An 18391-nucleotide genomic window follows, 5' to 3' on the forward strand; every position below is an offset into this window, starting at 1 on the left:
TGTTTAAATCTTATAGAGTAATAATGGTTAATTGAAAGAGAACTAGAGAAATAAATAAAACCATTTACTGCCTTTATAAGGGAGGAAAATGAAATACATATAAGGCTGAAAGAAAAAGTATAGTCTCAGTAACAAGAAGATCCAGTAATTTATTTTCTTGATTTCAGGGTCTAATAACTTACACATTCCAAAATCTGGCCTCTACTGATTTTTTTTTCCATTATATTTTTCTTTAAACTATATACAATAATCTATTTCCAAAGTGGTAACTTGTTTTAGTTTTTTTTTATTAACACCTGATATGTTTACCATGTTACCTTTCCTTTCTTTGTAATTTCAATGATCTTTCCTAATAAACAGTGACTCTTTAAAAAAAATTGAGTTTTCAAAAGACTAAGCTTTAATTATTCCTCCTTTGTGACATTCTATCTACGCAATTTACATTCTCTTTTTAAATAATGAATTAGGTGGAATATTAGATTGAGCTATATAAAAGAAGCATTTTTGTAGGTCAAAAAAAACATATCGTCAACTTCGAATATGTTTTAATTTAATACATTTTGTTTTTATTTCACAGCAATACTATGTGGTAGTAATATCCTTCTCCAACTTAAAAAAATCTTAATTCTCTTACTAGTTGGCCATATGTTTAATGGTGTCTTCATAGTGAGTGATAAATAAATCATGTACATTTTCAAGTAACATGACTCTTTCCAGGGTCAAGAATGTCATAGGAAATACCTGCTCTAATTTCCTACATGATATTGCATTGGTAGCTTCGAAATTTAGGTACTGAATGCTAGTTTAGTATCTCTCTGAAAAAGAGTTCAACTAATACCCTCATTCTGAACAGGATTGGAATATTAGAACAGAAAAGGACCTTAATTGTCATTTACTCAACCTTTTGTAAATAGGGCACAATTCCAAAAGTTGAGAAGTGGTTACTGAAAAATTGAGGCTATTGAGTTAGTTGGTGGCATAGATGAAGCTGAATCCAATCTCCTACCTATTGATCTATAGGTCTCTTCATTACCCCCAACTCTTCATCTGTTTGTTAAATCTGTCAATTGGATATGTCTGTGTTATAGCTTGTATCCATCTACATATGGTCTCAATCAAGACTATTTTCATAGTGTAGCAGTTAGCACGTCTGCTTTACATGCAGAAGTTCCTGGGTTCACACCCCAGTGGATCCACGGTCCATGGTCTATAGCCATACCACCCTGCACAAGCTCAATGTCTGATCTCTGATCTCGAAAGCTAAGCAGGGTTGGGCCTGGTTCATACTTGAATGGGAGACCACCTAGGAAGACCAGGTGCTGTAGGCATAAATAATAATAATAAAAAAGACCATTTTCCTCCAAGAAACATTAGGAGCTCTTGGTAGCTTACAGGTATTATATCCTCCTTGAAACTCAGAGAATAATTGTGTGCATGTGTGGTTATTGGTCAATTATTCATTTAGTACACTTGAATCACTATTTTTTCTTAACATTGTATATATGTTTTGTTATCTCCATAAATAGTGAAAATGTGAGCTCTTTGACCATGGTCTGTGTCTTATATTTTCAATTAGTAAGCCAGGTGATTTTTGTATGGTAGGTAGGTGATGAGTGTGTGTTGACTGATAAGCCACCATTCAATCTAACCAAATTAAATTTTCATACTTGTCTCACTCTTTTCATTCTATTATTGAATTATACGAAAATTAATAAAAGCAATTTCTACTTGTTCAGTTTTTCTAGTTGGGTTTTGGGATTGAAGGTGTGTAAATATTTCCTCATGGGGTAAAAGAGAAGCAGCCTGAAGCCAAGAGCAAGGGAGTAGGGCCTCATCAAAGAGTTCTTCACTCTGAGAGGGAGCGGTGGGTCAGTAGTAGAGATGCAAAATACATCTTTTCTGAATCAATTTATTGATTGCGGGTAGGTCATGGGAGTGTTAAGGAGTTCAGAATGAGGAAGTATTCATGATAACCTCAAAGATCCTAAGTATTCATGGGGACATGCTCAGACAAGAAACGGAAACCCCATTTCATTATATTGATAGCAGATAAACTTAATATTCATTTATTCAACAAATGCTTTTCGAGCTTACATTATGTTCTAATTTCCTGTTCTAAATTCCCCTAGTTTCTTTCCTCTTATTTTCAGAGATATATTTTTGGTTGACTCTATAAAATTTGTTTTGTTAAAAAGAGGAAAAGAAAAGTTTTTTGGGTTATTTATGCCCTCTTGCTTTTTAATAGATTCTTTTTCTTTAAACACTGAAATCTTTAAAGTTATATTTTAAACTTCGAACATCACTCCATAATCATGTACCCATATAATTTATTTTTGTTTGGTTCTCTTGGTAAATTTTTTAAACTATGATCTCTGAGGCTGCATCAGTTTCCATTCTTTTAAATGTATATTCTCTTTAAGCAATAAAAAAGCCAAGTCAATTAATTTTTTAATTGCTTTGTTGATTCAGAAATTGCTATAGCTAATTTAATCTGTTGTTTGGATTATTAAATTCTCTTGACAGCCAAATCAGCCATGCATATACAAATTCTAGAAATTAGAGCTACTGTAGAGTGGCAATGGTCTAGTCAAAACACATATTTTGCAGTTGAGAAAACTGAAGCGTAATAGGTGAAGTGACTTGTTCAAAGTCTCGCTCCTAATTTGTGTCTCTTTTCATGGGTTGCCAATAGAAAGGCTGCACTAATAAGGTTCATTTATTTGATTCTCAGTGAAATTACTTATGGTGCCATTAATAAGCTTTGAAGAAAGAGAACCGAGAAATATCCAGAGGAGAGGAATCATCACAGGACTTTCTTGCTTGTTTATTCCTGTTTCTTTATTTCTTTGAATGTTGAATTATGACATTTCCATTGCTTCTGACCCTTTCTATTTTCCTGTAAATAGCATTGGTCCAAAATTGCCTTTCAAACACTGAGTACCACTCCCTTTCACCCACCCACATCTATTTTTTTCTTCTCTTTTCAAGTTAACAGTGTCTGTCAATATTTTTAGAGGATAAATCATGTGTGAAGCAAGACAAGTTTTAAAGTTCCTGGCACACTAGATGATCAGTCCAAATATTTGTACAATACATGCTGTGCTTCACGGATGACTGCTGATAATTATATTGAGGCCAATAAGCAAGGTTTCCCTCCAAGGCACGGATTGGGATTTAAAAATATTTGATAGAGACAATCAAATTGGAAAGGATGATGGAATTTGTTGCAATTAAGCTGAGCAGAGCAGTTGAAATAAGATCCAGATAACACTCTTATTATTGTCCTTTACTATCTGAAAGATCGAGATTTATTTTACTCAAGTGATTCAAACCTTTTATTAGAAAAAACTTCCTACAGATTATAGAGATTAAAGAAATTATGATCCTTTCTTACAGTGAAAATTTTAAAAGCTTTAAACACTGTAAAGTTAAAGATTGTGATATATATGATTTATGGCTAGATATGAAGGGAAAAGAGAGAACAGATGCTAGCCAAAATCTGCCTCCACAGCTTTTCTTTTTCCAAGTGTTTGATAAAATGTTTGGCAGTTACTTTTTCCTGAATCACTGTGATAAAAGCATTGCCTAGCAAATGTATCCCAAATGAATAACATCAAATTGTTTGTGAGATGGTTACCTATCTCTTTTCCAATAATATAATAAATAATGTCTTATTTTTGGCAATATCTTATTCTTTCATAAGCTTTATTTAACTGTGTCCTGTCGCCTTATTGAGGTGATCACTGAGTGCGCAAATGGAACAGGTGCTTAAAGGATTACGAGCTTATCATCACACAGCTTTCACACTTTGTATGTCAGACTGATGTTATAGTTCTTGATAGGGACTGGAGTTCTCTGTTTTAGTGAAAGAGAAAAAAAAAACAGTAGAATTTAGACTAGAAAAAAGTTGATTTATTTAAAAAAGTTTTACTAATAAGAAGCTAAATGACACTCTTTTTTGCCCTAAAATTTATATCTATTGTTGGACTTTTTGAGGCTTCCCTGATTTCTACATTCTGAATTTAAGAGACTATGTTGAATTAAAAATGTTTTAACTATCTTTCTACTTTAATATTAATAACCAGCATGTGTTATGTGCCAATTATGTACTAAGCACCATGCCACAAGTCATCTCAGTTACTATTCATTACAGCCTTCTGAAGTAAGTACTTTATTATCCTTATTTGATAGATTTGAAAATTAGGCTCAGGTCTAATAGCTTGCTCAAAATCACACAGCTAGTCAATCATGGACCCAAAATTTGAACCACAGTAGTTTGACTCCAGATGTTACATTATACTTAAAGAGCACCCAGTTAGGTAGGTGTTAGATACATTAAATAATAATACATGTGCATAATAAATATATTTCTTTGACCTGACAGAGCTTAAAATTTGAGGGTTGGATATTGCCATAAATTTATAGTCATAAAAATATAACCATAAATATTAAAAGATGTTCAGCATAGTGCATGAGTCATAATAAATGTTCAATATATTATCTCTACAGTGACAAAAGTGGTGTTTTACCAGCAAGAGCTGTTGTTAATAAGCAATGTACTCAAACATCTATTCATCTTAAAAACGATATGTATGTATCTATTTATATCTCTTCTCTCTCTCTCCTTCTATTATAGTACAATAAGTATTAGGAACTAAAAAATAACACTTTGTGAAGAAAAATAAAAATTTTAAATTTATATTTCAAAAACTCTGTTCTGTGTAGACATTCCATACCACTTTTTCTAAAATACTGTTTTTTATTCTATGTTCCCATCCCAAATGCTTCATCTTTGTTTATAACATAAAGTGCAAATACCTTAACCTGATATTGATAGTAAAATATATTTTAAGCCTACGTGTACAATTTTACCTTTTGCCATTGTCATTAAAAAAAACTTCTATGCGTGCCATATTCTCTTTCTCTCAAATTGCTTTTTCTTTCCATTACTTCTAAATATTTACTCTTTCTGTTCTCTGCTTATTATAGCTCATGGTGACCTCTCTCCCTCTTCTTGGAACTCATGGTGCTTATTTTCTATACCTCTTATTTATTCACTAATCAAATATTTCCAAGATAAAGGATGTCTTGTGATTAAAGCAGCATTGCTTTGAAACATAAGAGACCATACTCGCACAGCTTAATTCAAATGTGCTAATGAGGAACTGTGTGACCCTGGCAGGTCAGTCAAACTTCTCTTGGTCTTAAATTTATCAAGTCTAGGTAAGCATTGTAGCATATCTTTATAAAAACCTCTTCAATATAAAAATCTGTGTTCTTCAAAATCATGAAATGCTCAGATTCACTGCTCTTTAAAGAAATACAAGTTAATATAACAGTGATTATAACTTTGTACCCATTGGACTGGCAAAATTGAAGAGTTGTAACATATACTACTGTTTGAGCCATAATGAAAAATCATTCTAATCACTCTCATTCATTACTAGTGGAAATGTAAAGTGTTTATATATATAAATTTATTTATATATATTTCAATCAAAAAATTTTATTCCTAGAATATCTTAGATATGAAAAGCATCAATATTTTAAAAATTTATATAGATTCATGTTAGTTGGTGCATGTTTAATATCAAGAATGCTGTCAAAGAAGAATGAGCAAATAAAAACCGATAGGGGATAAGAGTTTTCCCATCACTATGTCAAATAGATTTATGATTTATTCAAACCATTATTAATAAATGTGTTACAGTTACATGAGGTGACTTGTGAGAATTTTCATGAAGTTTAGTTGCATGAGAAAAACAGGAAAACATTGAAAAAGGGATCAATAGGATACAATCAAACAATATTTCTCACCCTCAACATCTCTTACACAACTATTTAGTAGAGCTCTAGAATTTCTGCTATTGGATAAAATATAGGGCAAACTTATAGTTTATTGATCACTATTAGATAATAAAACATCTTTTAATCATTTTGACTTAAAATGTTCAGTAATTAATACATCCAGTCAGTGTAATAATTAAAGACTTCATTCAGCTCTGGTTTGATGTTAAAGGGGAGGTTGTCCACCTGCCTGTGTTTCTCTTCCTCCCACAATTGGCTAATCATGGTTTCTGACTCCTCCAGCATCAAAGGAGTGGTGGTGGAGGAAGAGAGAAGGAAAAATACATAAAGGATCAGGAAGAATTTTATGCGACCAAATTACCCTGAGTTGGCACTCTTTGCACTTGGCATATGTTTAAAGCTGACTCTTTCTAATGGATAGTTCGTGGGTTCTTTGGAGAACTTCTCATTACCGGACATGTCTCCCTGCAAGTCACTTGACTTGGGCTGATGTAACTCTTTTCTCTGGTAGTTTCTGACTTATTAGTTCCCTGGGCAACTGTTGGTGCACTGCAGCTTTCTTCTGCTAAGTCCTCTTCACCACTCCATCCTAGGCAGGATTTATAACGACTCCATTCTGTGGCCTACATACTATCCACAGGAAAGATACACTTTTGGCCTTTTTATTATTATTATTATTATTTTCATAGAGCACAGTTAATTCACGATAATGGCCCTCCACTCTGCCGACTGACTCCCTGTTAACAATTTTCTCACCTTTAGCTCTGTTAGCACTGAGATCATGATATCAGGCTCCCTAAATGGCTTTTATTTTTAAATTTCTCTCACTAAGTAAACCTTTCTTCCCCCTGAGAGCAGAAATTGGAACTCTCAGCAAATTGATAGCTCTCCAGCAAAGACCTCTCTTCAATCTCTAACTCTGATCCCTTCAACCACAACCATTTTAGAACCTGAAGGAAGATTTGAGAAATAGTCTGAAATTTTGTTTTCAGTCCTCTGCTTTGTTAATCTTATCTAAATAATCAAGGGGTCAGGCCTCAAACAGAGACTGTTATCCTTTAATATGTTCTATACAATCCTGCTTTATGTATATATTAGTTATCTATATTGCATAACAATATTACCACAAATTTAGTGGCTTGAAACATCACACATTTATTATCTCGCAGTTTCTGAATCAGGAGACTGGCCATAGCTTAACTAAATCCTCTCCTCAGGGTTTCATAAGGCTACAATTAAGGTGTCACTGGGGCTGGGTTCTCATCTGAGGCTTGCTTGACGAGGGAAAGATCCACTTCCTAGCTCACATGGTTGCAGGCGGCATTCGATTTTTCATAAGTTGGTGGACTGAGGGCCCAAGTTTCTTGCTGGTTGTTAGCTGGGGGCTGCCCTCAGCTTCTTGTCCTGTGTTTTTTTCCAATATGGCCACTTGCTTCCTCAAAACCCGCAAGGGAAAGACAGTCTTTCATCAAGACAGGCATTACAATTTTATGTAACATAATCACATATATGTAATCAGGTACATCAATCACCTTTGCTATACTCAATTTATTAGAAACAAGCCATAGATCCCAACTCTATGTAAAATAAGGGAATTATATAAGGGTGAGAACAGAAGATGGGGTGATGGAGACCAACCACATTACAGTTTATCTATCATAATACAATAAGCAGTGAAAAAAATCAGCTATATATGTGTGTCTGCTTATGACTGTAGCTATGTATCTATATAAAATTACATGACAGTGGAGATAATATGAACAAAGACATTAGATTTTGATATGGATCATGGAGTTTGTTAGTATAATAAGGAAGAGGAGAAGGCAAAAGGCAAAAATAGAAAAAGAAGAAACTGTATTCATTTTAAAATAAGCATTCATATGATCATATTTATTTATGTAAAATATGTATATGTTAACTATATATTTGAATTATGTACAAAGAAATTAAATAAAAACTGTTACAAAGAAGAAAAAAAGTAAAATTAATGCTCTTTCTTTTCTTATGAAATGCTTCATATAAATTTGATTGATAGAGCTGAAGTGTTATTTTTCTTTTGGAAAAAAATATAAAAACGACAGCAGCAGAAGTAAAACCTTAGGCAAGTGAATAGAATTTTCATACATGTCATTAAAGTCTTTAGGATGTTAAACTGTTTTTGTGCATAGATGTAACAATTAACTTGCCTTTTTAAATGCACATGCACACACACAAACACACATACATACTGTATATCAGGGCCCAGTTTTCCTTTAAATTTAGTTTGCAGCACAGGAAAATGGAATTTGGTTAAGTGATTGTCAAGCAGTTAAAAACTCCAAATAGTTTTGCTTTGAATCCTCCAAGGAGAAAACAACCAATGGAAATAATCAACAGATTCCAAGTAATTCAGAATGATCAATAAAATCTTAATATTCAGAAGTTGGGTAATACAAAAAAGGATGATAACAATATCATGGTTAATGTACCTAGATACACTGACAACCTAACTTCTTTAATGAAATGAAATATAAATATTGTTCCAAAAAACTATGGATGCAAAAGGGGTCACATAATACACCTGATAGGCTTGGCGATGCGAGGGCAGCACGGCAGTACCTACACACTCAGAGATTGAAAGTAACCACACAAGATGATTTGAACATAAAAACTTCTGACTCAATGTGGGTCATGGCAGATAGTCACATCCTAGGCCTATAGCTTCCTTGATAAAAGTCAATCATTACCTTAAGTGAGCCTGTCTATCGTCTTTTTGCATCTAAGGTAATATACCTTTGAAATGTCAGAGTAATCTCTTTTTCCAGACCACTCAGGGCACAGCTTCAGAACGCGAGATCATAAAACTATCATTGCTCTTTTGTTTTCCAAATGAATACCGTTTCTATATGCTGTAAGTATTAATTATTAACTATCCTGTAGACCACTCAGGGCATAGCTTCAGAACGCGAGATCATAAAACTATCATTGTTCTTTTGTTTTCCAAATGAATACCGTCTCTATATGCTGTAAGTATTAATTATTAACTATCCTGTACTCACCAGTGTGAAAGAAGTATGCGTTTCTCTCTTTTATTTTTTTATCCAATCCCAGAGATTTCTCCACTTTGCTTCTTCCACCTCCTTACTCTACCACCAGTGGATTTCATGTAACCCTACTTACGTCTCCTCTGGTTCTAATGTATAAAATAAGCTGCAAAATTGCCATCTGTTGGAGCATTATCTCAATCCATTGAGATTTTGCTTCCTGAGAATTGTCATCAGTTTGGCTAAAACAAACTCATACAAATTCTTTCCAAACAAGTTTGGATGTTTCTTACATCGATAGAACTCAATTAGAAAGTGGTAGAAAATTTGGTAGAAATAAATTACGAGAAAAAGGCAAAAGAGATTACAACCGTATAGGTATATATTGAATCAGTGGACCTAGAGCAAAATTCAGTTTTTGTTAGTTTCTCATGGGGTCTTCCTACTTTAGCCTAATTTTATAGGCTGTCTTTCTATGTTTTCCTCCTCCTGTTGCATTAGCTGCTTTGATTCCTTTATTTCTTCCTCTTTCTTAATCCATTTTAGATTTCTTCTTATCCTCATCCTTTTTTAATCCAACAAGTATTCTGCTCTTTGATACAGTTGACCACTTTTCAGTTCTCCCCCTCTATGAGGGCACATCTTCATTATCGCACGTACATTACTACCTCATAATTATTTATTATCTGTCACCTCCAGTACATTGGGAGTTTTTCATCTCTTTGTCACCAGTTGCATGTACTGTGCTTGGCATATTGGCAACAGGTGTTGATGAATCAGTGACTCTTTTATTATTTTTTAATGTGTCCTTTCTTTATATCATCACACACATATACTCCTCTGCCCTCTCTTTACTATTCTCTGTTCTACAAGGTCTAAATACTTTATAGCTAGAAAGAATCTTAGAAATGAAGCATCCAGCATTTCTCAAGGTGCAGTCTATCGTTTCCTAAACTCAGGGTCCTAGAGCACTCATTAAAAGTGTACATTCCTTGGTGCCAACCCAGAGCTACTGAATTAGGGGTTAATTAACTATCCCTGTTAACAAGCTCCTGGATTGTTCTTATGCAAATTAATGTTCCAGATTTAATGTGGCGCAATCCCTCAGTTTAGAAAAAACAAAAAGGAGTCAGCTTGGAATCCTTAGGGCTTGAAAAGTAATTGAGGAACTAATTTGATAATATCTGAGATCGTGACAAAGGTTAATCCATTTTTAATTTTTTTCTTTCTGATTTTGTCTGAATTCAAGGATACATGTGAATACAAATGCTCATATTTTTAGTTCTAAATACGCTTCCCAGAGAATGTGTTAGATTGCTTAGATTAGTACCATAAAATTGACTTGTGCTTGGGCTATAGATATGATGTCTTTGAATCTACATGGGAAGCTGGCCTATTCACAGTTGAGTATGGCCTAAATGAGAAACACTTATGGCCATTTAGTAATTATTACTGAGCTCAGGTAATAAGCAAAAATCCATTCTATGCCCTTAAATTCTATAATTTAGTGAAGTATAGTTTTCACACTTGTATATCTCCCAGGACTTTCTAATGGTTTTCTCTGTTTTTGTATTTGTGTGTGTGTTATTGGAAGCAGTGGTAAAGTTGGAGAACTATTAGATTATACAGCTAAGAAGTCACAGGTTTCTCTTAAACATGCTGCCTTTTTAGTTGATTTTGAAAGGACTTCAGTCATTTTCTCTTTCAAGGTGAAGTACTTCTGCACATCTTAGAGAGCTTAACTGTAAGCAGAGTGAAGTGCGCATATAAACTGTGATATCTATGTTTAGTTGTCCTATATTTTCTCCTTTTCTTTTTTCTCTTTCTCCTTCCTCCTCCCTCTCTTTCTTCTCTCTTCTCTCTGACACATATACACAAATAAGGAGTAAAAGAAACAAATTAATATCACTCTCAAATTGTTAACAAAACTCAGATGTGTTTCTAATTTAAGACCAAATTGCAGTTCCATTTTTAGTTATTCCATACACAGCTGCATACCATGTTATTTACAAATTTCTCTTTGCCAAAGATACTGTTAAACATTCATTTTTAAAAAATCTGAGAACAATATACATTTTTCTTTGAATATTGCCTTCAAGATCACAAATAGTCTTTTATTGTTCTTCATAAGAATTCTGAAGTGTTCATTTAAAAATGTTACTATATGGGTATAAATAGAGCTAAAAAACCAAACTACATTCTTCCCTAGCACTTGGAGGTGCCATGCCAAGTCTTTAGACCCATGTGGACTTGCCTTTTGTTACATATGCTTTACTTCTATACTGAACAGATTCACCATGACACTGACTATGGCCCACCATATGGTCTGGCCATTATCTTTTTACAAGCACTTAAAGAATTACTTAGAATTAGAGAACATGAGGAAACTTAGAGTAATATCTTCTGGCCAATAATTTTCTCACAGACCTGAGAGTTGTATGGGTTGAGTAACTTACTTTTGTCTACAAAGAAGGCCATGATGAGGATGGGTATAGAATCCAGTGCTAATGATGTCCTATTATCTATTAGGAATTTCTTGCAAAATTTTGCTCTGTCTATCATGCTTTCAGTCACTCCAACATGTTAAGTCTTAATGGCATGGTGGTTTTGACATAAGCTATGAGGGTTCGAAAGAGACATAGGGTATTTTAAATGGGACTCTGATGTTCATCAAATGTTATCATAAAGGTAATCTGAAATGTGTTTTTTTCAGTCAGTTTTTAAAGAGTAGTTTGGATAATAATATCCTTTTTGGAGGCTGATATACTGAAATAAATTTCTATAAACCCATTGGGGAAAAAAACTATTTCTATTCATATTTTCTTCTAGTCTTTTGAATACCAATTTTGAGGATATTGTTTCCTGATTGGTGAAAACAAGATTTCAAACTTTATGAGGTAATCGTTATTGTCCCTATCTTATAAATAAAAATTCTTAAGAAGAGTTTTTAAACTCTGTGAACATTTGTGAACATGTGAAAATAAGCAAGTGACTAAACTTTTCTGTAAGATTTCTAAAACCTATGAGGTAGTGACAATAACAGTCACTTCATAGAGCTGTGGAGATGGTCAAATGAAACAATACATATGAAGTTCACATCATAGTGTGGGACCATTGTAAGCACTCAATATGAGATCATTATCATAAAAAATGTGATTGTAGACTTCCTAAAGTTTTTAATTTAAAATATGAATGGTGAATGGTGTTCTTTAGAGAATAGAGTTCTTTAGACAACTTTCAGGAGTCTGAGTGAGTTCCTAAAGGAGCTTTGTAAATAATTGAAGCTGTTTGGTGGCCCTTTATTTTAGGAGTGGGCCATTAGTCATCTTTTTTGCAAGATGCTCTCGGACCAGGACTAAGAATTCCTGAGGTTTGATATGAAGCAAAATGCATCATGTTGACAATTTGGCCTCCAGACTGCTGTTATACTGGAATCTCCAATCTAGGGTAAGAGTGTGTTTAAAAGCATAAATCACATGACTTAACTTCAACAATCGCCAGGCCAGGTGCTACAGGGAGTATCCTCTACATTTAAGAGCAATTTACATGTGCCAATCTCCTAAGGATCCTATAAACTAAATGAAATCAAAATTATGAAAATACTATTAATCCTTTAAGGAGAAGAAATGATATAAATCCAAAGAAGTGTTAGGTTGTCTTTAACTATGGATTTGGGGCGGTACTGGGGTCAGCGAGTGAAATGTCACTGCTTTTATTTCATATAAATGTAGTGAAATGCGTTTCCCACTATCAAGTATTATTTGAATCATTTCTCAGCCTGCTTCCAATATTTCATAAACAATACATACTATGCCAATTACAATAAGGTAAAATGAATAATAATGCAGGAAGCTTTTGATTAGATTTTATAGAAAGAACTATAATGTTTTTCAAACAAAAGCAGAACCATTTCAAATTTCCCATTCTTTTTTTACTGTCTTTGCTGAAAATAGATATTAGAGACAGTAAGAAGTAAATGGGCTTTAAAGAGCAGAGTGAAGACAGAAGAAAACACTTTTACACAGAAATCAAATAGCACTAAAATTGCAAAATAATACCCGACTTGGCAAACTCTAAAATAAATGTGTTTTAAATTTGGCCCTGGAACATTTCTGTGGTATAATCCACAAAGAAAGACTGAGTAAAGAGCCATCTCCATTTAAATCCTCCTAGATGGGAACTGTAATTTGTGCTGCCTTTAGTTAGAGCCAAGGGAAGAATTAGGGTCTTTTGTCTTCAAAAGAGATTTTAAGGTAAAAGACAAAGCAGGTAATACAAAAGATTTTGGATTAATAAAAATGTAATAATTTTTTTTGAAGCCAAATAACAGTGTTCATATGAGTTGCCTAAAACTGCAAGTATTTATCTTAAATATAAAAATTAAGCATTTTTTTCCCTAAGAGTGGAGTAAGCAGGAGTAATGAGTGATAGCTCTGCCTGATCTGGGCTAGGTTAAGATGGATTTTGAGGGGTATCAGAATGAATGCCCTAAGAAATTTTTTTGAGTTAACTCTTTTAGCATACTAGCAGTGCTACTTTAAGCATATTTCCTGGAGAATAAGTCACATATATACAGGTAAAGAGTTCTTAACGTGGGGCCTGAGGGTTTATTAATATTAATAACCATTGGTCTCCTGTGTTGATACAGCAATTTGATTACATAAAAGAAACTGCATTTAGCTGTGGGGATTTATATGAAGAAGACTATATATCCTGTGATTCAGAAAACTTCAGTACCTTATTGGGAGCAAGAAGTTGAGGTATTCCCAACTAATTATAGACTATTCTAAAATGCAGCATTGCTGAATGAATCGCGTGATCTTTAATCAAAGTCATGTTGATTCTGAGAACCAAATCATTGATAAAGATGAGGCTTAACATTTTTGTACAGTTTATGCACAACTAGGCTTCTGAGACAATATGCATATGTTTAAGAGACCTATTGTTCTGTTTCTGTCTTTAAAATGCCTCATCATCTCAGAAATTGTACATATGTCCATAGCAGTGTCTATCTTAGAAATTGTTCCTTGAAATAGTGTTTTCCTTATAAACAATGAACTAAATTCCCATGTATATATAAACACGCAAACTTGAAACAAATTCCTTGAAAGAAGGTTGTATCTTTCTCATTTTCATGCATTTTAGATTGAAATAGGTAAAATGCTCAGGGATAGCTACAGGATTTCTAAACAAGAGGCTTAGGTATAAGACCTGGTCGAAAGTGAACTTATTTTCAGGCTATGATAGCACAGCACAGCACAATTTTCTAACTTTGATGGTGTGTTAATTTGGAGTGAATCTGGAAGAAGTTGGTGTAGATTAATGGGAGCAAAGCCCCACCACCCTTCACCAACTTATCCACTTAATAAAATCTTGCTAATTGGAATTGACATAAAATACATTATATATGTTTATATATAATACGTGTAATATGTAATATCATATATATACACAGAAACACACATAGATAGGTACACAGGCAAATTATGTACATATATTACAACCCAGTTGTTGATGCTCCCTTCAACCACAGCATCACTCACTGCTAGTAGAGTCAGTATTTTTCCTTCCTTACCTTGTGTTGTTATTTCTCTTCTTATTTATATTTTCTCTTTTTCAAGCATAGCTATGAAAGCTTCAAAGAATAAATGATTTCCCATAAAAATGTGAAATTTTAGGCATCACATGTATTTGTAGACAAAAAGACATTAGTGGAGATCAGAATAGGTAAATTTTGTACAGCTTTTTGGCAGTAGTGGGAGAGCATGAGATGTGTGTGGTTTAGTTAATCTTTATAAAGGAATATGGGTGTGTCATAAATGTATTTCTGTTTTTTAAGGGATAATATGGACCCTGAGCCACTGAACATACTCAGTATTACTGTCTCCCTGAGCCCCTTAAAAGGGCTATGGTCTCAAACAGAACTTGATGGAAGCATGTGGCACTATGGAGAGTCTCAGATAACTGTGATCTAGTTTTGCACCTAAGGCAATAGTTGGTATTTACATTAAGAATTAGGAAGAAAAGGAACAAGAGGTAGAAAGACAGGCAGATATCATTTAATTTCTTTTCAGTGAAGTTAAACCTTTAGCACTACAACAGATTTTCATAATAAGTTTCTGATTATTGAATATTAATCAATGACCCTGGCTTTACAACATCCCAAGACATTTTAGGTAGCATGTGTGCTATTAAAAATTCATACACTTTTTTCAAACTGAAATAGTTTGAAAAATTCAACATGTAATTTAACATACTTTTTTTTTTTTCCCTAGGCATGAGAAAGAAGCTGGTAGAGAGAGAAAAAAGATGATTACATAATCAAATAACAAAAAAAATTTTCATTGCTAAAAATGTTTAGGAATCTCTTTGCTGGTCCATCTCACTTCACTTCCTTATTATTTTTTTTTTTTCTAGTGTGAAGTGGTACACAATATATTCCATTTCCTCTTTTTCTTAAAACCTGGGTATAGCTCTGTTTAGTTTGAGGTCAGTCTAACCACGCCTCTTAACTTAGAGGATGTCTAATCTCAATGTAGGCAGCTGAAATAGTCTCCCTTTTTGTTGATTGAGGGACACATTAATGAAAATAGATACTTTAGGACTAGTCTAGGATCAAGGGGAAAAAAATGAAGTGAATTTTTTCAGTTTTCCAAATAGCAGCTCTGTGAAAGGAATGTACCCATATAGCTTGCTTATTGATATTTGTTTCGTTAAGTCAAGCTAAAAATTTAAACTGCGAGCAATTATTTCAAAGCATCTAATAATGTGATTTGTTTGTTTGTTTTTTGCTATGTAAAACAAAAACAGAAACTTAAAAATTCTCTTTCACGATGGTTAAAAAAATAGAACATATGATTTTCTAATAATAAACCCTGAAGGACTGGTCTTTGCCATGGAATCTTGGAGGCAACCCTTGGTTGATCCTACAGATTGCAAGGACCTTGTCATCTTACAATCCCTTATTTTTCAATTTATTTTTTACACCTATAGCACCTGGTCTTCCTAGGTGATCTCCCCATCCAAGTACTAACCAGGCCCAACACTGCTTAGCTTCCGAGATCAGATGGGATCGGGCTTGTTCAGGGTAGCATGGCCGTAGACTGCCATTTAATCTTGACTAGAGTTTCTGAAATAATTTACAGCTCTTATAGATTAGTATGATCATGTCCCAGCCATTTGTCTTTGGGTATTAATTGCTTTTAATCCTCAGAGACTTATCCATTAATCTGTTCTTTGGTAAAGAAGATGTTCCTTCAAATCTCTAACTCTTCATTAACAAATACTAACATAAGAAAATATCTCATTATTTGCTTAGAGGTGAGCATTCTCAAGGGAGTCAGTTTAATTTTAAAGAGTCTAATTTGAACTATGGCTACTGTGAATATATAATTGTGTGTTCTCAAAAGTGTCAGTCTTAATGTGAGCATCAGGAGCTGGCTAATCTTTTATGCCCATTCTTTTAATATTAAGTACCATCTACAAAACAATACTGAGCTGCCTGCTTCGATCCTAAAGTAAGAGCTCAGGACACAGATTTATATATGAAGAATTCTTCAGGTTTATAAATGATAGAGAACATTTATCTGTCTCCTAAACATGAACTACATTATACCAATTGAAACATCAGAAGAGATGGTTTTCCCTTATGCAGTTTTGTAGGAGGTAGTAATATTTGAGTATAAAATTCGGAAGACTCATTAAAACTCACATTTAGTGAGTGATTTCCATGTGCCAGCCACTGTTTTAAGAGCTTTATATATCTTCACTCAAATAATCATTTTAACAACCTATGAAGTAATTACTAATTATCATCCTCTTGTTAAATATGAGAGAGAGACACACAAAAAATATGTTAATCATCTTGCCCAAGGTCACAAAGCCAGTAAGTATGAGAGTTGGCATTTTGAACCTAGGGAATTTGGCTCCAGAACTTGCCCTCTTGACTATATGATGCACAGTTCCTCAAGAATAGATTGTCATAGCAATCATAATCCAAACCATCAAGTTACAAGATAAGATCAACGTTCTTTTCACATAACTCTGAATAGATACGTTTTACAAAAATTTAAATCATAGAGTCTAAGACAAATATGTTAAATTGGTAATAGAAATGTAAAAAAAAAATTGTGGATCAGGTATATACTGATCACTGGTATAAATCGATAGTTCTGTTTCCCACTATAAAGGACCCAACCATGCATAAAGAATGGTTTCTGTCCTCTAGAAAATTACAATTTAGCAGTACAGGGAAATATATAAATAATATAACATAATATGTGAAAGGGCCATATGAGTGTGTGAAGACAATGCGCTTTAGAAACAGAACAGAAAGGGAAATCACTTTTGATCTGGGATAATGGAATCTAAGCTAAAACCCCAAAAGTGTCATAAACGAACAGCTACATTTAACCATATAAAGAAGGAGCTGGACAACTTTAGACTATCAGAGTTTTTATATAATGTATATAAATAACAAGTATATTTACACACACAAAATGCCTATTTTCACTTTTGACTTACATAGTCTATGCTTTATACAACAGTCTTAATGATCTGCTTAAAACATAAATGAAATCATATAATTTTCTTTTGTAAAAATTCCTCTACTTTCTTCCCTGTTGTACTTAGACGAAAAAATCAAATTATTATTTATACTTCTATTATTACTTCTATTTGGAATTTTCTTCCCTGGATTTTTGCATGTGTCAATCTTTTTCATCTTTTTAGGTTTGCCATCTCATCAGTGAGTCTCCTCTAAACACTTTATGAAAAAAAGCTCTCTCCTCTGCTCATAATTTTCCATCTTTTTAGCTGCTTCATTTTCTTCATACTATTACTATTTAAAATTATATTTTTATTTACATGTTTATTTATTATCACTATTTCACTTAAGCTTTATGAAAGTAGAGACTTAATTTCCTTGTTTATCAACTAATCACTACCTAAACAAGAAGCTACCTGTTAGGTATTGAATTAATATTTGTCAAATGAGTGCTGAATGAAAATATTTAAATACAAATTCTATTGATCTCCTTTTACAGTCTCACTTGCTCATCTAATGTTACATATTTCTATTGCCAGTGTCTTGTTTCTGCTCATCTGTGTCTCTTTCTCTATTTTCTCTCTTCACTTTATTTTGTGTCCCTGCTGACTTCCATTGATTTTTAAACTTTATCACTTTTTCATCTTTATCAAAAACATTAATGTTTATATACAGGTCAAATTTTACAATTTTCAAAGTGATTTTTCTTGCATTATTAAACTCACTTGAACATGCCACCTGCCAACACAAAAATCTTTAGTGGTTCTCTGCAGTCTAAAAGTATTCCACATGTTTTGAGGAGCTTTTCTGTACAGTAGAACAAAGAAATAGAACAGGAGCTAGAGAGAAATTTGAGTATATGCATATCTATTTACATGTACAAATATATTTAAGAACATAATCTGTTTATAGACTATAAAACGGGAAACTGATGATACAGGGCATAAGGAGAAATAATTGTAGAAACAAAAATCTTGATTAGGTAAGAGAGGATGAGATATAGTGACAAGAAGAG

General features: G+C 33.3%; 2 pseudogenes; one reads left to right on the plus strand and one right to left on the minus strand.

The window, feature by feature from the left end:
* The first annotated feature begins 1205 nt into the window (after window positions 1-1205).
* LOC112474390 lies at window positions 1206-1328 on the plus strand (annotated as a pseudogene).
* A 14487-nt stretch (window positions 1329-15815) lies between these two features.
* Window positions 15816-15935, minus strand: LOC112474325 (annotated as a pseudogene).
* Window positions 15936-18391: the final 2456 nt, after the last annotated feature.

The sequence above is a fragment of the Pteropus alecto genome, unplaced genomic scaffold, assembly GCF_000325575.1.
Source record: "Pteropus alecto unplaced genomic scaffold, ASM32557v1 scaffold79, whole genome shotgun sequence".
NCBI classification, from domain to species: Eukaryota; Metazoa; Chordata; class Mammalia; order Chiroptera; family Pteropodidae; genus Pteropus; species Pteropus alecto.